Source organism: Malaclemys terrapin, chromosome 15 (assembly GCF_027887155.1).
Source record: "Malaclemys terrapin pileata isolate rMalTer1 chromosome 15, rMalTer1.hap1, whole genome shotgun sequence".
Taxonomy (NCBI): Eukaryota; Metazoa; Chordata; order Testudines; family Emydidae; genus Malaclemys; species Malaclemys terrapin.
Window position 1 is genome coordinate 11162112 of NC_071519.1, and position 27662 is coordinate 11189773.

The 27662-nt window shown below is 55.0% G+C and overlaps 1 protein-coding gene across 9 annotated transcripts in view; it reads right to left on the minus strand.

The window, feature by feature from the left end:
* Window positions 1–11283, minus strand: part of LOC128822986 (zinc finger protein 271-like) — a 54879-nt gene extending 43596 nt beyond the window's left edge. For 2 of the 9 annotated variants that reach the window (XR_008441634.1, XM_054004935.1), the window contains exon 1: window positions 11000–11283. The gene's annotated coding sequence lies outside the window, so the exon portion shown is untranslated. Of the gene's footprint in view, window positions 1–10925 lie in introns of all 9 variants that reach the window. The other 7 variants (XM_054004931.1, XM_054004928.1, XM_054004933.1 and 4 more) reach the window with 5 other exon arrangements.
* Window positions 11284–27662: the final 16379 nt, after the last annotated feature.

Here is a 27662-nt window from a genome sequence, read left to right on the forward strand (position 1 = left end):
AGCCGCCACAAGCTACGAACCCAAGCTGCAAACTCAAGCCACAGACTCAAGCAGGACTGGTAACTATGCAGCAGCTGCAGAACATCTGATGGATGTGTGTGTGTGTGTCTCTCTCTCTATAGGTATTAGGTATAATGTGTGTGTATAAGGATTAAGATATTAGTTATTGGTCATAAATAAAATTGTTATCATAATAAATGTGGCATCTTTATCTTGTCCCCTTTAATAAGATCCTGCTAGTTTTTATTGGTATAACAACCAGCGAAGAAGTATTATTACCTGGCAAGGAGGGACATGTGGTATGACTTCTTGGGAATGTGGGGCTCGCTATTACCTAGGATTTCTCCCAGGGGAAGCCCCTTGCCGCTACCCCCAGGTTCCTTCCTGGTGCACTGCACTCCCCAACTGAGTAGGCAAGTCAGTTACCAGTCAGACTGTCACCCCTTCCCCTCTAAGCCCCGTGGGCACTTCCCAAGCCAGGTCCCAAGATACTTTTGTAAATGCTTCCGACTGCCCAAGGCCGGAAGGCCCCTTTTCACTTGGGAAATTTTGTCCCGGCCTGTTCTCAACAGGACCTAACGGCTATCTATATGGCCACACTATCAAGTGGCGTAAAAACAAAACTGTCACCAAGGCATCCTTCCCCTTTTCCCTTACCGATACCAACTTTGAGGCTCTGGAGGAAAACTCCCATGCAGAGATTGACATATTAGCAACAGCTTGCACCTGTGAACTGTCGTTTGGTACGGGAACTTCCATGCAATGTTTTGTAATCAGTTACCTGCTTTTTGGTATTCCTACCACTTATTCTGGTTGTCACCCTAAGTTTACTTTCACCTACAGGAGGGGGACCCCTACTCTACACGACTGCCTCCTAGCCCATCGTTACAATCTCCATTCCCCAACTACTCCCCTTCATATCCTTCCCACACACATCTGTCTAATCACGGCCTCAGAGAAATTCGAGTCTCGGACCACCAAATGTGGTACAGCCCACCCAACCAACAGAATTCCCGCTACCGACGGTGGATGGTGCTAAATGCAACTATGGGAACCATCACCTTGTCATTTCCCATTTCCGCCTTCCAAATAATTACCCTATACCCCAATTGTACCCAAGGAGCGGCCATTCGATTAGCCCAGCTTCTGCAGTGGGAAAATTTTCGGCGAAAAAGAGGCTTGCTGAAAGGGGCCTTGCATGGTCTAACTAGAGCAGCTGCTATCTGGACGATAGACAAGGCCCAGGACCATGAACAACGCCTGGGGAATTTGGAAAGGGCATCAGGCCTCCTCATTGAGGCAGGGTTAACCAGCAGCCTCTCAAATATAAAAATCCTCCATGCCCTGTCAGGACTGGGAACCACAACCCAAACCCTCTTAACAAAATTAATAAACACCCTCGTTTTAATAGGGAAAAACACCGGATGGGATTCAGCTTGCAGACAAATGCAGGATTTCTTTAATGGTTTCTTAGCAGAAATGCAGAGCGATGTCCTGAGTCAGCAATGGCCCAAAGCCCTTAAAGCTACTGCAGGAGTGCCACCCGAGCTATGGAAATGGAGGCATACGTGGGCGTTGTCAGGGTGGGCCTGAGACTCCTCAAAATGCTCCTTCCAGGCCTCGGGGCCTGTCAATGGCACATAGGCCCCAGCGCACTTACTGTTGCCGGGACCCTGGGCGGGCTGTCTATGGGACTGGGTTATCAGCCGGCAGGTATGGGAAGTCAAGCCACCCCACGGACCTAGCCGTTTTATCACCACTCCCCATGGTTTCACTGCTCAACACGTCTGGGTGGGAATCGGAACCTTGTGGTCCTTATGGCCCTTGGAACCCCCACAATTATTTTGTCTCCGTAAGTTACACCTTGGGGAATTGCTGAACATCTTTGATACAGTTTGTTGGGAAGGAGAAGCAGTAGGCAAGGCCCCAGGAGGAGAAGCCCTGTTTGGGAAAAGGGATGGTTGCGCCCTGCCATCCAATCCCCACACCCCTCTTCCTTTTCACCTTAATTTAACCACTGCTCTGGGTAGCCGATTTATCACATGGCTTGCTAATCCCCAAATCTCTGTATCCCTCCACCCAGCCGTCCCTCTTACCTTTGATTGAACTTCCCTCTCCCAAACCGCTTCTTAAATTTAACTTTTCTACTTTCCCTCCTCTCCAACCTATCGCACCTCCAAGACCAGGTACATGTAATAGAGATCGAATACAACGAAGAGGCCAAAGCATTTCAGGCCCCCTATCGAGTGGGTACCCTATGTACTTCCCATGACGTTTTGTATTTTGCCTCTAAAGAAATCACCCAAGCCACGCCCAGCCTCTTCACTTCCTCAATCTTAAAAACCTAACTGGAATAATTCTCACGATCTGTTGCTGTTTATTAATCGCCTCCCTCTGCTGTCTCTGCAAGATATGTCGTTTACCCCAGCTACAGGTTCAACCTCCACCCCAAGCCCTTCTTTTCCACATAGATATCCCTGAAACCACACTGTATTCCCCCTAAGACCCAGAAATAAGCCACCTTAGTGTCAAATCCATCAGTACCTCCAGTCTCGTGTCCGCTAATCCCCCTTTTCCACCAAGTCTAAATACTACCCTATAGCCGCTTTAGCAAATTACGATAATGATGCCTACATGGCATCAGAGGAGGGAAATTGTGGGGAAAAAGAGCTAGGTAGCCTTTTTAATGACAGCCACAGTAACACCAAAGGCCCAAATTCAGGCCCAGTGACAAAAGCTGACTGTACAGACGGCCTTTACATAAAACAGTACAGGCCAGAACCTGAACACAGCTAAGCTGTGCAATTCTCTGCCAAATACGGTCATGGGCTATGACCAGAGGAGGGAGGGGAGGAAGCCATGCGAAAGGCCTTAGCAACATGATAACCGGTTATAGATAAAAAAACATAACTGCTTGCTGATGAAACATAGTAACGGCTTATATGAAGAAATTGCTTCTAGTAAAGGCCAGCTCCTCCAGCTACCTGCCACCAGCCAATCATATATCATCTTTGGGCATCCTGTAATAAACCCCCAGACCCCCCGGGAAAACAATATGTACCCTGATGAAAAACAACACCCCCGCTGGTGTCAAGTACCATCCATGTCAAAACCACCAAGAACCCCCCCCACCCAATACACACCCAATTCTCGTAAATAATGAGAAAGCTACCGGGAAAAAGGGACAGACCGCTACTCTTATTTTCACATAAATGACGTATTATTTGTACTATACTTGCGGTTTGATGGACTAAAGCAGCTTGCAGGCTGCTGCTAGGTTTGACAGTTTTCTGCCTGTCGCCCCAACGCGTTGGTATGTATTGCAATAAAGTGCCTCAGGCTTGAGTCTGTGAACTAAAATCAATGCGTGGGTGACTTTTTCCACGACACACTTATCAAGTTTGCGGAGGATACCAAGCTGGGAGGAGTTGGAAGTGCTTTGGAGAATAGGATTAAAATTCAAAATGATCTGAACAAACTGGAGAAATGGTCTGAAGTATATAGGATGAAATTCAATAAGGACAAATCCAAATTACTTCACTTAGGAAGGAACAAGCAGTTGCACACATACAAAATGGGAAATGACTGCCTAGGAAGGAGTACTGTGGAAAGGAATCGGGGGGGGGGGGGTGTCACAGTGGATCACAAGCTAAATACGAGTCAACAGAGTTACACTGTTGCAAAAAAAGCAAACATCATTCTGGTATGTATTAGCAGGATTATTGTAAGCAAGACACGAGAAGTAATTCTTCTGCACTCCTCCGTGTTGATTAGGCTCAACTGGAGCAGTGTTTCCAGTTCTGGGCGCCATATTTCAGAAAAGATGTGGACAAATTGGAGAAAGTCCAGAGAAGAGCAACAAAAATGATTGAAGGTATAGAAAACATGACCTATGAGGGAAGATTCAAAAAATTGTGTTCGTTGAGTCTGGAGAAGAGAAGACTGAGAAGGGACATGATCACAGTTTTCAAGTACATAAAAGGTTGTTAGAAGGAGGAGGGAGAAAAATTGTTCTTCTTATCCTCTGAAGATAGCACAAAAAGCAATGGGCTTAAATTGCAGAAAGGGAGGTTTAGGTCCGACATTAGGAAAAACTTCCTGTCAGAGTGGTTAAGCACTGGAATAAATTGCCTAGGGAGGTTGTGGAATCTCCATCATTGGGGATTTTTAAGAGCAGGCTGGACAAACACCTCACAGGGATTATCTAGATAATACTTAGTCCTGCCTTGAGTGAGGGGACAGGAGTAGATGACCTCTCGAGGTCTCTTCCAGTTCTATGATTCTATGAACCAAAGGCCAGAGAAGAGCAGAATCAAAGGAGTCACTTTGGGGGATTCTCCCAGTCATTGTCCCAAGGCAGCTGTCTCAGGTTTATTAAGTTGTTTGATGCTCCAGCCTTTATACAGTCTCTCCTGGGAGTGCCCCTTTCATGGGCTGGGCCTAGTTTTAGCTTTTCGCAAGCGTGACCCTGGGGACTCTGAGACTGGGCCTCCTTGTCTCAGCACACCTCATTTCTTTCTGTGGCTCCCCAGCGAGTCCAGATGAGTAGATACTCCTCATAGAACCTGTGAACATAAGAATGGCCCACTGCATCAGACCAATGGTCCATCTAGCTCTGTGGCCAATGCCAGGTGCTTCAGAGGGAATGAAGAGAACAGGGAATCATCAAGTGATCCATCCCCTGTCGCCCATTCCCAGCTTCTGACAAACAGAAGCTAGAGACACCATCCCTGCCCATCCTGCCTGTGACACTGGCAGATGAGGTGTTAGCTCTTGTAAAAGTCCCCCATGTCTTAATTGAACATGGACAAATGCACAGCTGGAATCAGTCTGACACACCAGTGTTAGTAGTGTTAAAACAGTATTATAATGACAAGAATGTGTTTAGACTTTATTGAATGCTTTACTGAGTTGTTGCCTGGGCTAGTTGCATTGTGAGCCTCTGTGGCTATTTAAATCACCAGACAGGGGAGAGACTTTACCTAGGGGAAGTGCTGATTGGCAACAGAATGCATTACACCCTGCCTGGCAGGAAAGGTCCATCAACACTAGATAGACTATTATGGGACATTAAAGAAGACACAAGACTGTTGTTGTCCTCTTGATCTCTCATTGGCTGAGTTTGCAGCTCAGAGCACATGGCAAAAAGAGGATAAAAAACCCCATGCTGAAGGAACTGATTATGTGTACGCTGCTTGGATTCTGGGGGGGCAAAGTTTCTAGGCATAAGGAAGAGATTCTCAGCTCCTTATCCTGGATTAGTCCTAAAGAATATGTAGAGCTTGCTTATTAAGCTTCCATTGCCTTTTGATATTTAAGACTGTAACTCGTCTCCATCTGCTTTAAGTTTATAAACTATTCTCATTTTTTTTTAAATAAATCTCAATACAGGTTATGACAGGACTGTTGTCTTTGTGGGAGATCTAAGATTCAATTGACCTAATGAAGTGACTGATCCTTTGGGACTGGCAGTTACCTGAACATTGCTGTGATTCGTGGTGTAAGGCAGTGGTTCTCAACCAGGGGTGTGGAGCCCCCTGTGGGGCCACGAGCAGTTATCAGGGGCTGCCAAGCAAGGCCAGCATTAGACTTGCTGAGGCCCAGGGCAGAAAACTGAAGTCCTAGCGCATGGGGCTGAAGTCCAGGGCCCCTGAGCCCCAACACTAGGAGCTAAAGCCAAAGCCTAAGCAATGTAGCTTTGTGGGTGCCCCTGTGGCATGGGGCCCCAGGCAGTTTCCCTGCTTGCTACACCCTAACGCCAGCCCTGGCTTTTGGATGCAGAAAGGCAGTATTGTGGCCCACATGGGCCATGGAGTTTTTATAGTATGTTGGGGGGGGGCCTCAGAAAGAAAAAGGTTGAGAACCCCTGGAGTAAGGGACCATCTGTCACAAAGGTGAGCTCACCTGTGTGGTGAGATATATGGGATGACACAAGAGAACTGTCTGTGATTCCACATTAATGCTGTTACACTGGATACTTGGTTGGTGAAATCTACATATAGACCTCACAACCAATTTGGGGTTTGTTCCCTGCTACTTACCAGTCTGCCTGAGGCTGGTGCTCATGCCCTCAAGTCACTGAAGACAGCGTTACAGAGACTTACGGGCACAACACCACCAGCAACAATTGGCAGCAATGCGGAGCAGGCTTTACAGTGACACAGTGTGGGCCAAATGGTCCATGGACTCAGTCAAGCCCCAGTTCACGTCAGCATCCCGGCAACCTTCAAGGAAGCTCAAGGCTGCCACTCCTGGAGTGATGATGGATCTCCAGCATAGCATCACCCGCACCCCATGACCCGCCTTGTCTCCTGAGACAGAGGTGAGTGACAGAGGGTTCACAACGGATCCGGGGTGGGGTGGGGGTGGGAAAGAGATAAGAAAACACACCCCTCAGGAAGTCAAGGTAACAGGCACTGTGGTGGCAGTAAAGGGGGAGGGGAGGGAGTGGGAGTAGGAGGGAGCAGCACCCTCAAAGGCAACGCTGCCAGTGGGTTGCCCCACCACATTAGGCATGGGGTTGATAGGGGGCCATTCCCTGGGCCTGGGTGCCTGTGAAGGGCTATATAAACCCCACGCTGGCACAGAAGGGGGTTAAACTGCTTTAGTCTGGACTGGCCCAGCTCCTCCACACCTGCAACCCATGCCAGGACTGGAGCCGGAGTTAACAGGAGAGACCTACTCTATTCAGACTGGGGCAACCCTGGGAAGGGAACAGTCTGTGGAGCATCTCCAGCCCCAAACAGAGGGCTGGCAGCATTCAGGGCTCTGGCCTTCACTGAGTGGAGGCCCAGCAGTTGGGCACCAGGTTGATGGGCTGGATGGCCTCTCACTGGGGGCTGCCAGCAGCCTGGCACATGGAGTAGATACGGGGTGGCCTGTGGAGCAGGAAGTGGAGCAGCGTCCCAGACAGCACACAGAGAAGGGAAATGGAGAGGGGACATGGGGCACTGCAGTGAATTCAAGACCCGTCCTGAAGACCACTGGCAGAAAGTCGTCCTCTCCCTGGCCTACGGGGGTCAGACAGTGACACACAGACCCCTTGGCAAAGGGTCACTTGGTCTTTGCCAGCAGCTCTCACCTGAGACCTGACAAACCTATCACACCAAACACATCTCTCGGAGGATGGTCATGTGAGGTGTCTACAGAAAGCTCATAGGTGGTCAAGACTCAAAGACCGAGAGATCAACATAGGGGTCATATGTAAGGAACAAAGCATTTATATTGAAAATCTACTTTATGAACTTGGAATGGAAAAATCAATCACCGAGAGGTAACGGGCCCCGGGATCGGACCATCCACCCAAGAGGGAGTCGTCACTTCTCACTAGTCAGCATGCAAGGTAACGCAACGCTCAAGTGACCAGCCTTCTCCCTCCCAAACTGTCAATGGAAAACCATCAGAGCACCACCAAACAAATGAAACTTATGACAGGGAGCAGAAGGTAACAAATTTAACTATCTGAAATCCAAAATATGAATATTTTAAAGGTACATGTTACACATGTATGGGGTGGAGGGGCAGGCCACAGTGTATCGGGGAGGGGGCGTGTTTGGAGGAGGGGCAGAGCTAGGACATGGCTAGACTAGGAGTAGAAGGCCCAGCTGGGGCACAGACCATGTGAGAGATTTCTCTCGGTGGCTCTATTACCAACTGCCCATGACAAACACTTGAAAGAAGGGGAGGCCGAGCTGGAAATGGTAGCAGAAGGAGGAGGTGGGGAAGGAGAGAAACATTTGAAGGCATGACCATTATTCATATTCCACCGTAATGAAAAAAGTACAGGAGAGGGGAGCAACACTTCACAATCACCCAGCACCTACGTGGAGAGAGCACTGGACTGGGACTATACCTGGCTTTGCCACAGACCTGTTGGGCGACCTTGGGTAAGTCCTTGCACTTCTCCGTGCCTCCGATTGCAAACTTGTGTGAGACCTACAACTGCCTATAGGGCTGCTACCTCCTCCCGCCAACATCGCTCTGTGCAAAAAGCTAGGAAATTCACTTACAAAAAACTTTATGAACACAGGATTTAAGGTTGCCTGGAGCTGTCTGGTGCCCCTCCAGAAGAGAGATCAGCAAAACTCAAACTTGTAATAATCGGGAAATGCAGAGATAAGGTACACACCAATGTAATCCTAATTCTGACCCACGTCAATGAGCCTTCCAAGTACTAGGGAAAATGTCAACCAGGGCACACAATAAAGCACTTTATCTTTGCTCAGTTGGAATTTGGTTTTAGGTGAGCTGTGCTGTACAGGAGCTACTGACACCTGTTCTAAACTCAGATACTGGGCTGCTCCCCAGAAACAGCCGCACACTTTTCAACTGAACACCTCTTCACCCCTTTTTACAACTCTTTCATCCTTACTCACAGAAGTTCCAGCTAACGTTCTACATTCACTTACCCATCGTTAAGCACACAGACTGCTCTCGCATCCCATCTCACTGCTGACCATTCCCATGGCAAACAGTCCCATTTCCATCTGACAACATGCACAGCTCAGTGCAAATACAGACTGGAAGCTCAAGGTACACATGCCCCTTTTTCCTTTCATCGCACACATGGGGGACTCAGACCCAGATCTTCTTATATCACAATCACACCTCCACTAAGTTGCTCCAACTAACGCCTCTACCTTTCAGTGAAGCTACACCTAACACAGTGAGTGCAGCTGGAGTGCTGGCAGATAATGCCCAGTGGCAGTTGCCACCTCTAGGGGGCAGAATTAAGGTTGCATTGGCGTGCACATTAGTTCTCTATTTCCTAGTTTTTGGAGGTTTGAATTTTGCTGAACTTGATACTCTGGCAGGGCCCAACATACTGCTGTTTAAGGACACGGAGGGTTTGTAGGCTGCAGACCTGATCTTTGATGTTTTTGCTTTTTTTAAAAGATAAATAATTACAATAAATGTACCGCTGCATAAATGAAGGTGTCAGGGACTAGTTCAGTCAATACGCAGAAAGTGATGGCTCCCCATCCCTATCTGCCAATCACACAGGCAGCAAAGCCCTGGGAAAGGCAACTTTCAGAGGCAAAGAGAAGGGGCTAGAGCTTAGAGTTTCTCTGCCAGTCAGGAAGGGGTAGCAGCAAGGGAAAACTGACAGCTGATAGTTGGAGAGGTGAAAAGGTTTGGGGGTATGGTGGAGGACAGAAGCAGCTGGGACTGTGCAGAATTAAGGTCCCTACAGGATACAGGCAATCACCATAGGGCTATGAATAAGGCATTTTACTGTATAAAGTTCCAGATTAGATTATACCAATTTGTAAAGACACATGAGATCTTTCCCTCATGGTATCAACTTCACTGGGTTCTTTCTTTTACTGGTAATTCCCAGAAGTCAATAAATCAATAACATTCTATCAGTTATGAAGTGGCCATTTCAGATTTCTGGGGAGTGTCTATAATTTTGAACTAGGGGCCAGGTCCTTGGAGAGACAGAACCTTGTTTTCATTTTAACTTGTGCATGCTCAGCGGCTTCTGGAATTTGGTTCAAAGTATTTCCATGTTTCCCTGGCCTGTTCTTAAAAGCGCTGCTATAGAAAGTGGGGAGAGGCAGAAACTCACTATAGGATCATAGCTATTTATAGCTCATCGGAAGAAGGACGGGGATTGGTGGGTGTCTGGGGATTTAATAATAAACACACAAATATCATCCTTCTTAATGAATTTTCCTCTTCTAATTCCCATAAATCACTAAATTATCCCTGGCTGCACCCAGGAGTCTGGGGAGGGAGTACTAGTAACCTCCTAAAAAAAACAACAAGGAGTCTGGTGGCACCTTAAAGACTAACAGATTTATTCGGGCATAAGCTTTCGTGGGTAAAAACCTCACTTCTTCGGATGCACCCCTGATACTAGTAACCTCCTGTGGCCAGTGTGGAAACTAAGGCACAAGGATCTTTAAGTGTCTGGCTCAAAGTCACCTACTTCACTGGATAAATCCCTAGTTGCTGGAGTCTCTTTCCCTGGAAGTTTTTAAGAACAGGTAGGACAAACCTCTGTCAGAGATAATCTACATATACTGGGTCCTGCCTCAGCAGAGAGAGCTGGACTTGATGACAGCTTGAGATCCTGAGTAGCCCTACATGTCTAGGATACTATGCAATATATAGGTATAAAAACACTACATACAGAAAAATCACCACCACAACATAATGTCAGGCAAATCAGGAATAAGAACAATCCCTCTCTCCCCCCACCCCCCAAAAAAACCTACACTCCACAGCACATGTCAGTTGTTGATCAGAAGTAAAATCTGAGTGTATTTCCCATCAGTATTTGATAAATGAACAGAAAGAAAAGAGACAAGATTTGCAATAAATGTCTAGTCACGCTGAAGAATCAGAGCAAAGGGGTAAATCTGAGATGTTGTTTGTGTTTTATCATTTGAGAGACAGGGCACAATTTAAGTAGAATTAGAGAAAGAGAGAGAAAGTGGCGGGGGGGGGGATTTAGGATTTTTATATCCTTCTATAAGAGTCGTGCAGAAAATGGGTCACAAACTCCGCATTTCGTAACTGCACATTTGGTAACAGGAGAGACAAAGCCCCAGACGGGGATGCGGGGGGTGGGGGGGGAGTTTCTGTGGCTATGAAATGAGGGGAGGGGGAGGGGCAGTGTGAAGGGAGTTTATGTGACTGTCCAACACACACAGACAGTGACGGTTCCCCTCCCCCCCCCCACACGGGCCGCAGGGAGCCGGGGGGGGCAGTTTGAAGGGGGCCGGGGAGGGGGAAGGTCCCTGGAGCAGGGAGGGGGGCAGCAGTGGGGGATGGGCAAGTGCAACACACAGAGACACACACACACACACACACACACAGTCACTTTTCTCCGCCAGGACTTTTCCGGCCCCCCACAGAGAGCTCAACCCGCCTCCCCCCGATCGCTAAGGAGGCCGCACCGGGACCCTCCGCCTCACCCCAGCTTCCGGCCTGGCCCAGGGCGGGGGTCTCGGGGCGGGGCAGGGCCGGGCCTCCCGCACTCGGCTCTCACCGGCTCTCCCGCGGGCCCGGAGCTCCCCCCGGAAGTGACGGATCCCGTGCGGCGCCGGGCCGAGAGAACGAGACACGTGACGGTTGCGGCAGTTAGGGCCGTTGGAACGCAGCGCGCGCGGCGTTGGTAGGCGGTGCTGCCCCTCCGTTGGGGGCGGGGTTCTCCACAGCCCCGCTCCGGGCCCCTCCTGCCGCTGCCGGCCCCGCCCCGCTCAGCCCGCGCTCCTGGATCACACGGGGACAGCAGCGGAAGTAACTTTACGCCTGTGGGGAGACGAACGGGGATCGAACGGAGCATGCGCAGTAACAGCTACTGAAACCTTCCCTCACCTGAGCTAACTAGGACGGAAGCGCCCCTGGGGCAGGCTGGGAGATGTAGTTCCGGACTCTCTCTGGACCGGACGTGACGTCGGGCGGGGGGGCTGGGCCCGGCTGCGAATACGCGCGGGGCGCTGCGGCTCTGCCTGGCTCGTGCGGGGCCGTTGGAGCCTCTCCCGGGGCCGGAGAAGAGTTTTGTGTCTCCCGGCTCTGGGCATGCGCAGATCGGCGGAGCTTCCCCCCAACGGACACTGGGGCAGAGTCACCGCCCGGCCCCAGCCCCGCCCCCGGGCAGGAGCGAGTCCGCCCCACACGTGTCCCCGCCCCACGCGGGGCCTCCCCTCCCCCTCTCCCGGGGTCTGCGCTGGGGGCGGGGCCCGTCATTAGCCCCGCCCTGCCCGGGGGGGAGGGGCAGCCCCTGGGCCGGAGCCTGCAGGGAACGAGCTCAGAGCCCCCAGCCCGGGTGGGAGGGAGAGACGGGACCGGGGAGGGGGAGTAAGGGGGAGATGGGGGGAGACGGGACAGCGGTGGGGATGGGGGCGGGTCCCAGACTCGGGACCTGCCCAGACCCACTGGCTGCAGCCTCTCTGGGCAGATCGTCCCGTCCCGGGGAACAAGGAGCAGAAGGAGGCAAAGCCGGATTCGTCAGACACGGACCAGCCGCGGGTTTCGTCGCCGTGTAGACGTGCCCTGACATTATGTCTACACTGCGATTAACACCCCCGGGGCACCTGTCTCCAAGCCCGGGGCAGCTGGCTCAGGCTTGTGGGGCTGGGGCTGCAGGGCTGTACCATGACAGTGCAGACATACGGCCTTGAGCCCAGCCACTGAGCCCCACGAGGCGGGAGGGTTTCCCAACCCAGCGGGAACACAAGTATCTGCACCACAGTTTTGAGCCCCACAACTTTAGCTCCAGGAGCCCAAGTCCAATGACCCAGGCCAGCCCTGCTGCAATCTTTATCCCGGGAGAGATGGACTCTGCAGGTACGTCTCCATTGCAATGTCAGCCCTGGTGTGCGCAAAGCACACCCTATTCACCACTGTCATATAATGATGCAATGGTTTGTACACAGTCTGTCCCGATATCGGCACTGTCCCGATATTTGCTTGTTTGTCCCGTGTCCTGACCAGTGGCAGATTAATAATTTTGCTGCCCCAGGCCGGGAAATAATTGCCGCCCTGGCCCGCCCCGACTCCGCCCTTTTCCCGCCCCCATTCCAACCCCCTTCCCAAAGTCCCCGCCCCAACTCCGCCCCTCCTTTCCCCTATTGGATCCCTTTCCCCCGGCCCCACCTCTTCCCCCAGCGTGCGGCGTTCCCCCTCCTCACCACTCCCTCCCTGCCCCACGAAACAGCTGTTTCACAGTGCCAGCGCTGGGAGGGGAGAGAAACAGGACACGGCGGCGCACTTGCAGAGGAGGCGGAGGTGAGCTGGAGCAGGTGGGTGGGGCGCGGAGGGGAGCTTCTGCCCCTGCAAATTTGCCGCCCTAGGCCTAGGCCTTGTTGGCCTAGGCAATAATACGGCACTGGTCCTGACCCATGTGCGGTCGGGACACTGGACAAACAAGCAATTTTGCCCTCCTGCAGGGACTCTCTCTCTCCCCTGCCCTGATTCTGCCCCCTCCTTCCCCTATTGGATCCCTCCCCAAATCCCCACCCTGGCCCCGCCTCTTCCCCAAGCAGGTGGCATTCCTCCTCCCTCCCAGGCTTGCAGCTGTAATGGCGGCGCAAGCCAGGAGGGAGGGGTGGTGGCGGCTTCCAGTTCCTGGAGCTGGTGAGTCATGAGTACGGGCTCCAGCACCGGGCGGGCAAGCGGGGCTGGCAAGGGGAGTGCTCCCCCAGGAGGGAGACGGGGGCACTCTGGGGCTCTGGACCCCGGCAGTGGCGGGAGAGAGCGGCTCGGGGCGCGTGAGCGGGCCATATAAAGTTTATCGGCTCGAGGGGGACCCCGGCCGGCTCCTTGCCCCTGTAGGGGGGTAGAGTCCCCGCCCCGTACCTGCTTCAGCATGTTTTGCTGGCCGCCGCAGGCCAGGTAAGGAGCCGAGTCCCCCCCTTCCCTCTTATCCAGGCTCCTCTGCTAAGCCCCCCCGTGTCCTTCCTGGGGGAGCAACCCCCTTGCCAGCCCCCCTTGCCCGCCCGGTGCCGGAGCTCGTACTCACCAGCAGTTCCAGGAACTGGAAGCCGCCACCAGCCCCTCCCTCCAGGCTTGCGCCGCCATTACAGCTGGAAGCCTGGGGGGAGGAGGAATGCCGCTCAGCTGAGGAGCCAGGACGATGGGGGAGAGGGGAACTCGGCTTCTTACCTGGCCTGCGGCAGCTGGGGACGCATGCTGGCACGGGGCGGGGACGCTACCCCTCTACTGGGGCGAGGAGCTGGCCGGGGTCCCCCCTGGGCCGATAAACTTTACATGGCCCACTCGCACGGCCCGAGCCGCTCTCCCACACCCCTGCCAGGGTCCGGAGCTTTGCGCCTCTGTCGCTTGGCTGCGCTCCAGCGGCTCCTTCCCGGCGGGGCCTGCTAATTTCCCCGGCCCCTGCGAAACAGCTTTTTTTTTTTTTTTTTGCTCTGCCCCCCATCCCGGTATTTCGTTTCTGTGATCTGGTCACCCTAACAGTCTGCCTGGTGAGGTATCAGTTCAAAAGCCGTGATCTGTTGAACATTAATATCTTGTTGGATGGCGTCTGCTCGCCTTGTTTGGGTCGTGATGAAGTTTTGCTCTGTGACATTTATATAAAGATGGGATCTTATCTAGCTGGGGAAATCTAAGATGTTTATACCATAATCAGCTACGTGGTCAGTGGATGTTTTGCTCTGTGTGCGTTACTGAACTATGTTACAAGGTTGGCAAATGCCCACAACCAGCCTTTCTGGTGTCACAGTGGTGGAGCCAGACTCGCTGTTGGCCTATTGAAGGAATCCACGCTCCCAAGGACTATCCCAGGAGCCGCGTACAATGCAGACTTCTCCGAGATAGCCCGGAGACAATGGACACTGCTTGACTCACATCGTAGCAAAGCAGCTTCCTAGCAAGTTGGAAGAAACTGTGAAAGAGGGGAAGAGACATCATGACCTGGCCTCTCTCCCCCACAACTCAAAACCTGGAAACGCACCTGGAGCACAAAGACTGAACTGAAAGAATTCAGAAATCACAAGAGAATAATAATACATTCAAATCAAAGTCCCCAAGCAGACTAGTATTGGTTTTTCAGCAGAAAATCTTCAGTTTGGGGGATTTTGTTTTCCAGTCAGACCTTGCCAAGGGAAGCAGAGAGAAAATATTTGATTTCCCTCCCTCAGAACAGCTTGGCCTAGACACTCTTGCCGTGGGTCACTGTCGTGGCCTTGCTGAGGACTGGGGCATTTTAATAATTTTAATAATAATGGAGGTCTTGGGGTGTTTTGGGGAATTGATGAGGATGTCACCTTTTGAGATAAAAACTAAGAAATCCAGGACTAGAGAATCCTTTTAGAAATCTGGTATTTAGACATTTTATTTTAAGTGGGGGTTGGGGGGGGGGAGGAGGTCTGAGTTCCCGAGATTGCTTTTGTTTGCAGGAAGCAACATGCTGTGGTCTGTGATTGTACCAAAGAGGGAAGATGGTTGTTTGTAAAGGAAGAGAGAAGCCTGAAGGCCTCCGATGAGGATAGGATTCAAACCCACACATGCAGAGCACAATCAATTAGCAGCATCACCTTAACCACTCGGTCACCTCATCTGAGCTATCAGGGAAGGGACAGGAGGAGAAATCTAAGTCCAGCAGACATAGGGCCAATAAGGAGTTTTTAAATACTAAGTGTAAGCAGGGTCTGAATGAGTTCCCCCCTCACACCTAGTGATGAGCTGGGGGAAAGACTTCAGGAACAGACCGTGTTTGCACAGACCCACCTACTCCGCCTAGCTACGCAGCATGATGGGGCGGCTTTGCCAAAAGGACCAGTTTGGGCTGATGGGGGTTACAAATCACATGAGTGCAATGAAATGTTGTTATCCTTCCTGGATGAGTAAAGGGCAGCAGAACATAGTCCTTCCTGCTTGAGGGGTGAGGAATACCTTTTATTGGACTACATAGAAGTGATTGAGGGTGTCACCCTAAACCAGTGGTCCCCAAACTTTCCACACTGCCCTTTTATCTGTGTCTGCAGCCCCTTGGCAGCCACGGTCGAGAACTGGGGCTGGTAGCAGGACGGTGGCTTTCTGCAGAGAGGGGTGTGTATGGGGTAAGGGGTCAAGGCTGGGCCTGGAGCCAGGGGGGCAGGATTGGGGCAGAGTGGGGCTGAGTGGTGCTCCCTCCCTGCCCTCCATGGGAGCTGGCTTAGGCCCTGAGGTGCCCCCATGAACTTTCCCCTGTACCCCCTATGAAGCATGCCCCACATTTTGGGGACCAATGCCCTAAACTGAACCCTACTCGCTAAGCAGGAGCTAGTGATACCAAATCCCCACCCTTTCTGCCTGCAGCCCCGCCCTCTTCCACCCCTTCCACCCACGGCCCCATCCACTATGTGATAATGTGGAAGCTCTTGAAGCCCCAAATCACTTCTGCCACCAAGATCAAGCATGGAGACTCTCCCCCTCCCCCCCCAATGCCTTATGGCATTAGCTGTATTGGTGGGGAGGGAGCTCAGTGTCAGGGCACATGCTTTCCACATATGCTTTAGTGTGATAATTCTGCCGATGAACTGTTCTAAGATTGTCACTGTTTTCAGACAGGGCTCCCTGACATTTACGTAAAGATGGGATCTTATCTAGCTAGGGAAATCTAAGATGTTTATACCACAATCAGCTACATGGTCAGTGGATGTTCATCACCCGATACATGGAATATCAAGAGCCCTGGGACTCTATTGGGAAAAGAGTTTTATGAATATTTTTAACAGGTTCCCCCCACCCAAATATTGCAATAAAAACCCCAGTAAGTTCATATTGAAAATGGTTATTAATGCGGGGCCTCTAAAGTGAGTGTCAGACTCATGCTACTGCAATAATTGAACCGTGGTAAGCAGGGGTGTGGTGTGGAGGGTCCCTGGGGACAGAGGGGAGCTGAAGTCCCTCAGAGTTAGGGGAACTAGGCAATGCGGAGTGAAAGGGCTTCACCGCCTGCACAGATGGGGCTGAGGGAATCGGCATCTACTGGCGGCTGAGGGCTGGGATGGGGCTGCATGGGCAGTAGAACGGGAGGCAGGTTGGGACCGAGGAAACGGGGAACATTTCAATCCTTAACAACACAAAACAGAGAAACGCTCCCGAGTCTCTCCCAGGGAATTAACATTTCTGTGCAGAAAGCTAAAGGTTTGAACAGAAAGGAGTGAAACCAAAGGGCCAGACGATGGCGCCAGAAGCCTAGGGATGATAAGCCCCAGGATTTCTGTATGTGCCTGGGCTCTGGAAAGGGATTTGGTTCCACTTATTGCATTGCTGTGGCCGTGAGCATCCTGGGAATGAGCCATGTCGATGACCGTGACACCGGGTGTGAGGAGGCTTTAATCTGATTTCCAACGGAATAATGATTTTACACCTGAGTTATTAGCGGCAGCTTCCCAAGGGCAATTCCAACTGGTTCCTCCCAGAGATGGGGGAACAGGGAATCTCTCTGGCTCCCACTGTCAGTTCTCCAGTCTTTCTCCCTCCCTGCCCCACACTATCACATGCCCCCACTAGTAGTGAACTAATGGATCTAAACTGACCATCAACAAGTTTAACCCTTGTAATTAGATGAAGGTTTCTAACCACCAGAGGAGTGAATTCTCCCAACCACATATTAACTTCCCCATCCCCCCCAGTGCAAGGACTCCCCAATTGTATTAGTCTGTGTACATATTGGGTTCCCCCGCAGCCTAAGGGGAGGATCCACAGGGCCTGGAACTCAAATAATTACGGGGGACAACTAATGTAAAAAACAGGGACAGGAGTGCGGTCAAAGGGTCAAAAGAAGGGAACCTGACGGGGATACCGAGCAGAGAACCCCGGACAGCGCCCACTGCTCCTCAAAGGCGTCAAGGGAGCCAGTGGACGCCGCCCAGAGGAACTTTGCCCGGATACGTGAACGGACAGAGGATCGGAAACAGGCCCCACAGTCACAGGAACCTCCATCGGCCAACCTCCTCTCCCTGGTTTTATAGATGGCCTGTTTAGCCAGTGCCAAGAGGAAGTTGACCAGGAGGACCCGTGACTTTGTGGGGCCACGGATAGGGAGTGCATAAATGAGAAGGTGAGGGGAAAAGTGTAACCAAAAACTTAACATAATATCGGTGAGGAGCCGGTGTAGGGGCTGCAACCTGGCACACTCTAAATAAACGTGAGCCAGGGTCTCCCTCACGCCGCAGAAAGGACAGGTGTCCGGGACAGGGGTAAACCGCGCCAAGTACACGCCCGTGCTCACGGTCCCATGAAGGAGCCGCCAGCTGATATCCCCGGCAGGCCTCGGGACCAGAGTGGAATAGAGGCTGGCCCACCGGGGCTTCTCACCCTCGACAGGTGGCAGGAGGTCCCGCCACTTTGTATCGGGGCGGGACACGAGGGTAAGAAAGTGAAGAGTGTGGAGCACGAGCGTGTATAGATGTTTCCTTGGCGCAGTCAGGAAATGAACCGGCTGCAAGTCGTGCAGCCGGCTCACGGAGAAGGGGCGGGGGGGCCGGTTGGGTCCACGGGGCAGGGGCCCAATGTAAAGGTCTGGAGGGCCAAGGGTGGAGGGTGGGCGGGGCATGCCCTCGTGCAGGATCCGGTCGAGGCAAACCCGAGCAGCGGGCGGCAAAGCGGCCCTCACCTCCTGAAGTACGCGCTGGGGAGTACAAGGCCTGGAGAGCCCCATGCACCGAGCGAGTGTCAGGGGATCCAGCCAGTCTCCCCCGTCGTAGTCCAGGAGGTCTCCGACTCTAGTGACTTCTGCCAGGACCAACCTCTGGCGCACCACGGGGGACTCCGCTACCTGCACACTGAGCTGGGGATTGTGTAGCAGGGGCTCCGCGAGGAGATCTGCCCCCCCCAGTGGCCGCCACAGACCTGGTCGCTGAGAACAGTTTCCAGGTCTGGAGGAGGTCCTGGTAGAATACCGGCAGCCCGGAGAGGTCTCGCGGAAGACCTCTCGGATCGAGATAAAAGAGCTGCCGGTCGTATCGGAGCCCTCGGAAGCGGCGCAGGAAGGCGTGCGCCAATACGCTCCACGCCGGATTACCTGCACCATAAAGGAGCCTCTGCAGGGCCTGGAGGCGGAAGACATGGACCTGAGTGTGGAGGCACTTCAGGCCCTGCCCTTCCTCCTCCAGGGGCAGATGGAGGACCCCTGCAGAGACCCAGTGCAGTCCTGGCCAAAAGAACTCCAGAATCACCCTCCGGAGGTCGGCCAGGAAGCCCGGGGCCGGGACCAGGGTGTTGAGATGGTACCAGAGCATGGACAGGACTAGTTGATTGAGCACCAGTGCCCTCCCGTGAAGGGAGAGGCACCGGAGTAGTCCTGTCCATTTCTGGAGCCGCTCCGTCACCCTGCCCTGTAAACCTTGCCAGTTCTCCGGCGGAGATGGATGCGTGGCAGAAAGGTAAACGCCGAGATAGAGGAGCGGACCCGCGCTCCATCAGATGGCCTGAAGCGCGGGTGGGAGGGAGCTCGCCTGCCACCCGGCCCCTACCACCAGGCCAGAGCTCTTGACCCGGTTGACTCGGGCAGAGGAGGCCGCCGAGTACACGGTCTGGCAAGCCTCCACCCGCGCCAAGTCGCCCGGGTCCTGGACCACAAGGAGCACATCGTCGGCGTACGCCGACAGGACCAGCTGCAGCTCCGGCTCCCGGAGCACCAACCCCGTCAACCTCTTGCAGAGGAGACAGAGGAAGGCCTCGATCGCCAGAGCGTACAGCTGGCCCGAGAGGGGGCACCCCTGCCGTACTCCCCGCCCGAAGCTGACCGGCTCGGTCAGGGTCCAGTTGAGCCTGACCAGACACTCTGCGGAGGCGTACAGCACCTGGAGAAAACCCACAAACTGGGGTCCGAAGCCTAACGCTTGCAGAGTGCCCAGGAGATACCCGTGATCCACCCTGTCAAACGCCTTCTCCTGATCCAGGGACAGGAGGGCGAACGACAGACCATCCCCACACCCAAGTTGCAAAAGATCCCGGACCAGGTAGAGGTTATCAAAGATGCTACGGCCCGGGACGGTGTAGGTCTGGTCTGGGTGGATCACGTCCTCCAGCACGGACCCCAGCCGCAGCGAGATGGCCTTGGCTACGATTTTGTAGTCCTCGCTGAGGAGTGAGACGGGATGCCAATTCCGTAAGTCGCGGAGGTCCCCCTTCTTCGGCAATAAGGCGAGCACAGCTCGCTGCACGAAAGAGGAAGGACCCCGCTCCGCAAGGCCTCGGCCCAGACGGTGACTAGGTCCGGGCCGAGGACGTCCCAGAACACGTGGTAGAACTCCACGGTCAGCCCGTCCATGCCCGGAGATTTATTGGTGGGCATGTGGCGGAGGGCTTCCGAGAACTCGGCCAGAGAGAGAGGCAACTCCAGCCGGTCCCGGTCGCCCGCGCTAATAGTTGGGAGTCTGTCCCAGAGCACTCTGCAAGCGGTAGGGTTGGTTGGATCCGGGGAGAAAAGGTGTGCGTAGAAGGCCCTGGCTCTCTGGCACATCTCCACCGGATCCGTAAGGGGGGTGCCATCCTCCGCTAGAAGGCAGGTGACGTGCTTCTTGGCCCCCCTCCTTTTCTCCAGGGCGTAGAAGAAGCGGGAGCCACGATCCATCTCCCGAAGGAGGCGGATGCGGGATCGAACAAAAGCACCCCGGGCCCAATGATCGTCGAGACGCCTGCGGTCCCCAAGCGGTCCCGCTCCTCGAGGGTAGTGTTGAAGTCCCCGCCCAGGACCAGGCACTCATGAGGATCCAAGGAGCCGAGGAAGGCAGATGCCTGCTGATAAAAAGGCAGCCGCTCCGGGCCCGATGTTGGGGCATAGACGTTGACAAGATTGACCACAAGCCCCTCCATACGGACCCGGAGGTGCAGCAGGCGGCCCGGCACAACCTTGGCAACCCCCAGCACCTCGGGCCGTAGGTCGGGAGAGAACAGGGTAGCCACTCCAGCCGTACGAACTGTGAGATGGCTAAAATAGACCCTGTCCCCCCCACTCCAGCCGCCAGCTGTCTTCGGCAGCCGGATCCATGTGGGTCTCCTGCAGGAAAACCACAGAGTACCCCCCTTCCCGAAGGAAGGAGAGCACCTGGCACCTGCGGAGACCCACCCTACAGCCCCGGGTGTTCAATGTTGCAAAAGTGATAGGTGGCATAAGGAGGGCTGTGGGGGGGATCCTCGCTGGCAGGGAATCTCACGGCCCCCCATTGGGCCACGCAGTAAACCGTGACCCACCCCAAAGGTGAGCAAGGAGTCACGGAAGCTGCGGACCCGCTGGTAAGCCGCAGCACCCTGCTTCCCGGTCCTTTTACCCTCCCCCATGAGGGCCCTCGCGGCCCGGAGGATCTGGTGGAAATCCCCCCATCGCTGGAGAGCGAGCGGCACCTTATTGCGGGAGCCACGCACATCTTCTAAAAACTCCCGCAGCTCTTCTCGCAGCGTATGAGGGGGTGGGGTCACTGGCTGCAGATCATCCCCCGTTGGGGCCCCTGGCACGGCCCCGTGGCCCACTGAGACGGGCAGGCAAGGCCCGATGGACCGGCGCCACACGGTCCGCCTCAGACCCCGGCTTAATGAGGGGCGGCAGCGGAGGGAGGACAGCAGCCCCTAGTGGGTCGGGACTGGGGAACACAAAGGCCGCTCGCTGGGGGTCACCCTCTGGGAAAGAGAAAGACATCCCCAGAGGCGGCAATGGCATCGTGGGAGGTGAAGGGGATAGGGCTGGGGTCAGGAGTAGGGGTAGGGTCGGGGGCAGGAGTAGGGTCGGGAAGAGGGCCAGAGGTGGGATCCTGGGCCCCAGGAGCTGTACAGCTGGAAGGTAGCTCCTCTTGGTCGGGCCCAGGGGTCTGAGGGTTAGGGAGGGGGCCCCCAGGGATGCCGGGCTCAGGCTCTACGGCAGATGGAACAGCCACGGCAGCAGGAGGTGAATAATCTGCAACGGGGCCCCCACCCGGGAAGGAACTCGGTTGCCCCACGCCAACAAGGGATACCCTGGTAACTCGAGTCTCGGCCGCGAGGCACCGGCCGTCGCCTGAAGAGGCTCGGCGGCCGTCAGCAATGTGTCACCCGCAGCCGGGCAGGTCAAGGAGTCCAGGGGTTCCCCTAAGGCAGGAGCAGTGGTCAGGGGAACAGGAGACGGAGAAGGGGGGGTTGGGGTGAGGTCAGCCAGATTGAGGCCCACTGGCAGAGGGTCGTCCTCCCCCTGGGTGACCGGCGTCAGACCCAGGGCCTTGATCTCCTCATAGATAGAGGGCAGCTCACCTCCCACCACCCCGGGGTCATCCCCGCTAGCACCCGAGGCGGCGCTTGCCTCGGGTATCGCAGGGGATATAGATGGTAAGGGGGTAGGAGGGGCTGCAACATGGGCCTCCGCAAGGAAGGACCGCAGAGAATGGATGGCGGCATCCCCCGGTGCTGCCACAACTTCCCCAGCCGGCAACGGTAGATGTAATGCACTCGTGGACAAAGCGGAAGGCTCAGCGGTGGTGCCCCCCTTCCTGGTTTTCCAAGGGGCCTCCGCACCGGATGGCAGGAGCGGAGCTCGAGCCTTCCGCTTGCCCCGCTTTCCCTGTGCTAGGGTCCAGCCCTCCATGGCATTGTCTGCGGGCTGGTTGACAGGGATTGGGTCGGGGGGCAAAGATGATGGCTCGAGGACCTGAGGAGGTAACAATGGGGCAGTAGGAGGGGGGGCAGAATCCCCCTGGGGAGGGCCCTCTCCCACGCCCGGCAATACCCCCACCGCACTCTCCTCTACAGGCCCCGCCACAGTGCACGTAGCAGAGACGGGGCTCTCTCGCTCGTCTGGGCATGGTGGGGGAGGTGCCCCTTGAGCCCGAGCGGGAGCAGTGGTGGTCTGAGAAGGAGGAGGGGCGGCTCCGGGTACCAGGCAACTAGGGGCGCCAGCAATGGTGGGGCTGGCACTCTGCCGGGGCTCGGGGGTCCCGGACGCTCCTCCGTGCCGGGCCAAGGGGCAGTCCCTCCGGACGTGCCCTATCGCCCGGCAGAGGCAGCACCGGGCCTCCCCCATAGAATAGTGCACCCGGTAATGGGCCCCCTGATAGGGGACCAAGAAAGACCCCTCAAGCGCCTCTCCGGCACGTGCCACCGGCGGCAGTTGGAGCTGCACGTGCCGGCGGAACGAGAGGACGTGACGGAGGGCGGGGTCCTTGCAGCCTAGCGAGAGAGGACTAATGATGGAAATAGGTTTCCCCAGGGTGGAAAGGGCAGGCAGCAGGGCGACATTGGGAAGGAAAGGAGGAACAGAGGTAAGGACCACACGGACACCCAGGTCCTCCAGCGGCTCCAGGGGGATGAATACGCCCCCCACCGCCAGGCCCTTCTCCACCGCCTCTTGGGCAGCGGCCTCCGAGGCAAGGAAAAAGACAACCTTGCCATACATTTTGGAGGCCGCCATGATGCCCGTGGGCCCCACCACCCTCGCCAACGCCCACACGTAGGTCTCCACGTGCGGCGAGGTGGGCACCTGGAGGCAACGGATGCCATGCCTCCTAGTCAAGGTGGGGAAGGGGCCCAGGCCACTATAGATGGAAGCGGAGGCGGTGGATGGGCGAGATGGCATACCGGCAGGCGGGGGGGGGGGCGCCGCCACCTGGGCATACGCCCTGGGGGCCGGGGGAGGGGAACCTGCAGAGCTGGTGGAGGGAGCAGCGGGAAGGGTTGCCGCGGCCGGTGGCAGGGCCGCAGCAGTGAAGGTAGCCCCTGCCATGGAGGGCCCAGTCTTTTTAGCGGGGCTCTTTCCCTTTTTCTTGCCCTGACCTTTCCTGCCGGCTGGGGCAGCTCCCCCATAATTGGAGGGAGCGAAGGATGTGGCAGCAGCGGAGGTCACCCCGTCGCCCGCCGCTGCCAATGCCGCAGTGATGGCAGGTGGTTCGGCAGCGGAGGTTGAGGTAGAGGCTAAGGGGACAGGCGGGGGAGGGGTGGCGGGGCCTACTTGGGGGGGCTCGCCCGCCGTGTTCCCCTCCATATTGAGCAGGGAGGGAGGGGAAAACACACTGGAGAAAAAAGGGGGGGCGGCTAAAGGAAAGGCAGGTCAACCACTCCTCCCCGCTAGGCTGCAGGCAGAGGAGGAGGGCACCGAAACACAGGGAGATGCGGGAGTATCAAGGGCTTAGGGGGGACAGTCACCGACACCGGCTCCTCTAGTTACACTAGGGGAGGGAAGGTCACAATAACAGAAGGGGGTGCAGTGATTAACCAAAATGTGAGGGGGGGGCACAAGCGCACGGGAGGGGGCATTGGCACACGAGGGGAGGGGTCAATCAGGGCCAGGGGGGCGCAAGGGAGCAACAAGGCTGGGAATGGGGCAGAGGAACCAAGGGGCTAACCGCAGGGCTGGGGTGGGACAACGGAACCAAACTGCAGAGGGAAAAGGGCGTGGCAGGCAAACAAACTGAAGCTGGGGAGGGGCAAAAGGCTACAGAGGGCAAAGGGGGTAGGCAGCAAGGGGCAAAGCTGGGGGACCTGTTGCAAAAGGGGAAGGGGTCAGTCCAGGGGGGTGGTAGGTGCACTCACGAGCGCTTGCGAAAAGTCAATGTGTGGGCCCCCTGCCCGCCGCTGCAGGTCCAAACGCTGTCAGTAGGGCATGGCAGGCCAGGAAAGCAGCAGAGTCCCAGAGGCAGGAGCGGAGGCCGATGGGAAATGAGCTGTGGGGTTGGTGGTGGAGGGGGCAACAGTGGTGGTGGGGGATTGGGGGGGGACACAGATGGACCAGGGGGCAGGCTCCACGCCACACCCCCTGTGTCCCCACAAACACAGTCTAGACCCCCACCACTAGAGCACAGTTCGAAAATTACTCAGTCCAAAACAGCCCCCTCCACAGTGGTCTCCAGAGTCTCATGCGCTCCCCCAGCAGCCGATGGACCACGCAGGCCTCTTCCTCCACCTCCAGGCTCCAGCAGCTCCCCAGGACACGCACAGCACCGGCAGTAGCAGCTCCGGCAACCCTGGCAGCCAGGCAGGAAGGAAGGACCTCCACAGGTGGTAGTGCTGATGGTGAAGGTGGGGGTCTTAGCTTCTCCCTCCAGAGATGGTGGGGAGGGGGGGTGGCCGGCAAGGCCCCCCCACCCCTGACTCAGCAGCAGTGGTAGCAGCAGTCTAGGGAGGAAGCTCTGGCCAGCAGTAGCCCAGGAAGTAAGGAAGAGCTCCAGCTAGCAGGGCAGTCAGAGAACACTGAGCATGCTCTGTAGAGGGGTTTAAAACAGCCCTGGCAGAGGGCTGGGGCAAAGGGAAAATCTACCTGGCTGATTGGGGAAGTAGCCACAGCTGGGCCACGCCCCAATCAGGCCCCAGCTGGCCTGTATAAGAAGGCTGGGAGCCAGGCACTCAAGAGTCTCTCTCTGCCTTCAGAGGGAAAAGGGCCTGGGTGCAGGGAGCTAGACAGGGTACCTGAGTGGAACAGGGCTAGGGAAAGGCTGGGGAGCTTCAGCCTGGATAGCCCCAGGCTGCGGCCTGGTAATAGGCTAAGTAGTACTGGGGGTTGCAGAGAGCAGCCCAGTGCTAGGCCAAAGCAGCAGGTCCAAACCCAACCTTGCTGATGATGAGTGGCCTATACTGCAGTCTGCCCCAGAGAGTGGGGGCTAGCTGGTGACTGGCAGTGGCCTTATCCTGAGGTGAGGTGGGGTTAGTGGGTGGGGGTTCCCCTGGGAAGGGAGACCTAGCATGTGTGGGTACTGCCAGGGGGCAATACCCAGGGCAAGGGGCACTGGGGTCCTGGGAAGGACATGGGAGCCTGAGGAAGAGGACAGGCAGATCACTGGCCTGCAGAGGGCGCTCCAGAGGCTGGAGAGCTAATTCCCTAGACAACCAGCAGGAGGTGCCGCAGGGGTGAGTCCAGACCCTCTACACTCGGTATCCGCAAAAAGAATAGGAGTACTTGTGACACCTTAGAAACTAACAAATTTATTGTAGCATAAGCTTTTGTGGGCTACAACTCACTTCATTGGATGCATGTAGTGGAAAATACAGTAGGGATATATATATATATATATATATATATATATATATGCACAGGGAACATGAAACAATGTGTGTTAGCATACACACTATAAGGAGAGTGATCAGTTAAGGTGAGCTATTATTGGCAGGAGAGAAAAAGAATTGTTTGTAGTGGTAATGAAAATGGCCCTGTAGCAAGGCGGTGGGCTACCCCACAGCCCTGCTGAGAGCCGAACCTCCCGTAATCCCAATGTGGGTGGAGTCACCGGGTCCAGCGCCTGCCCCTCAGAGGTCACGGCCCCGACCCGGAAGTATAAAAGCCCGCCTGCCGAGCTCAGTGGAGCCCACGCTGGCAGAGAGAGCAGATGTCCGTAACTGAGCTCCTGCTTGGGAGACAGCTGCAGGCAGCGACTGGCCTGCCCTGTGCCAGCTACCCCGAGGAGGGGCCGAGCCTGCCCTTCACTACCTACCCTGAGGAGCCGATGCTGGTGGAGAGCACTGATGTTATGAGGACGGCCCAGGTACCATAAGAGGGGGAGTGTGGAAGTAGCCCGGGGGCAGCCGACCCCAGTCTGGCTGCGCTGCCAGAGCTGATGTCAGTATGTTGCGGCCAGGATCCCCACTGACAGCAGTGAGTTGCCATCACTGCTAAGGCCCCGGGCTGGGATGAAGTGGAGTGGGAGGGCCTGCGTCCCCCCTGCCACCCACTCCTTGGGTGGCAGACTCCCCCTTTTTCCCCTGGCCTAGAGAGGCTGGGACCTGTTGCCTATTTGATTGTTGCCCCGCCCTGACTTAGGGCCTGGGCTGCTATAGACTCTGCCTCAGCCCCTGCTTAAGGGCCTGGGTCCTGACCTATTGCCTCAGCCACTGCTCACGGGCCTGAGCCCCTAACTGTGTGTCTGCGGCCTCAGATTGCCGCCGGACCCAGACTGACTGTGGACCAGAGCAAGGCGGTGGGCTACCCCACAGCCCCGCTGAGGGCCGAACCTCGGCCAACACTACTACAGGCCCTTTTCCAGCACTTGACAAGGAGATATAAGGAACTGTAGAGGGGGGGAAGATAAGCATGGGGAAATAGTTTTACTTTGTGTAATGGCCCAGCCACTCCCAGTCTTTATGCAAACCTAATTTAATGGTGTCCAATTTGCAGATTAATTCCAATTCAGCAGTCTCTCGCTGGAATCTGTTTTTGAAGTTTTTTGTTGTAATATTGCAACTTTTAGGTCTGTAATCGAGAGACGAGGGAGGTTGAAGTGTTCTCCAACTGGTTTTTGAATGTTATAATTCTTAACGTCTGATTTGTGTCCATTTATTCTTTTGAATAGAGACTGTCCGGTTTGGCCAATGTACATGGCAGAGGGGCATTGCTGGCACCTGATGGTATATATCACATTGGTAGATGTGCAGGTGAACGAGCCTCTGATAGTGTGGCTGATGTGATTAGGTCCTATGACGGTGTCCCCTGAATAGATATGTGGACAGAGTTGGCAACGGGCTTTGTTGCAAGGACAGGTTCCTCGGTTAGTGTTTTTGTTGTGTGGTTGCTGGTGAGTATTTGCTTCAGGTTTGGGGGCTGTCTGTAAGCAAGGACTGGCCTGTTTCCCAAGATCTGTGAGAGTGATGGATCCTTGATGATGCGCTGGAGAGGTTTTAGTTGGGGGCTGTAGGTGATGGCTAGTGGCGTTCTGTTACTTTCTTTGTTGGGCCTGTCCTGTAGTAGGTGTCTTCTGGCTCTGTCAATCTGTTTCTTCACTTCAGCAGGTGGGTATTGTAGTTGTAAGAATGCTTGATTGAGATCTTGTAGGTGTTTGTCTCTGTCTGAGGGGTTGGAGCAAATGCGATTGTATTGTAGAGCTTGGCTGTAGACAATGGATCGAGTGGTGTGGTCTGGATGAAAGCTGGAGGCATGTAGGTAAGTATAGCAGTCAGTAAGTTTCTGGTATAGGGTGGTGTTTATGTGGCCATTGTTTATTAGTACTGTAGTGTCCAGGAAGTGGCTCTCTAATCAGCTATATGGTCAGTGGACGTTCATCGCCCGATACACGGGATATCAAGAGCCCTGGGACTCACTTGGGAAAGGAGTTTTATGAATAATAGGTTCCCCCCCACCCAAATATTGCAATAGAATCTCCAGTAAGTTCATATTGAAAATGGTTATTAATGCGGGGCTTCTAAAGTGAGTGTCACTCATGCTACTGTAATATCTGAACCGTGGTAAGCAGGGGAGTTGTGTGGAGGGTCCCTGGGGACACAGAGGAGCTGAAGTTCCTCAGAGTTAGGAGAAC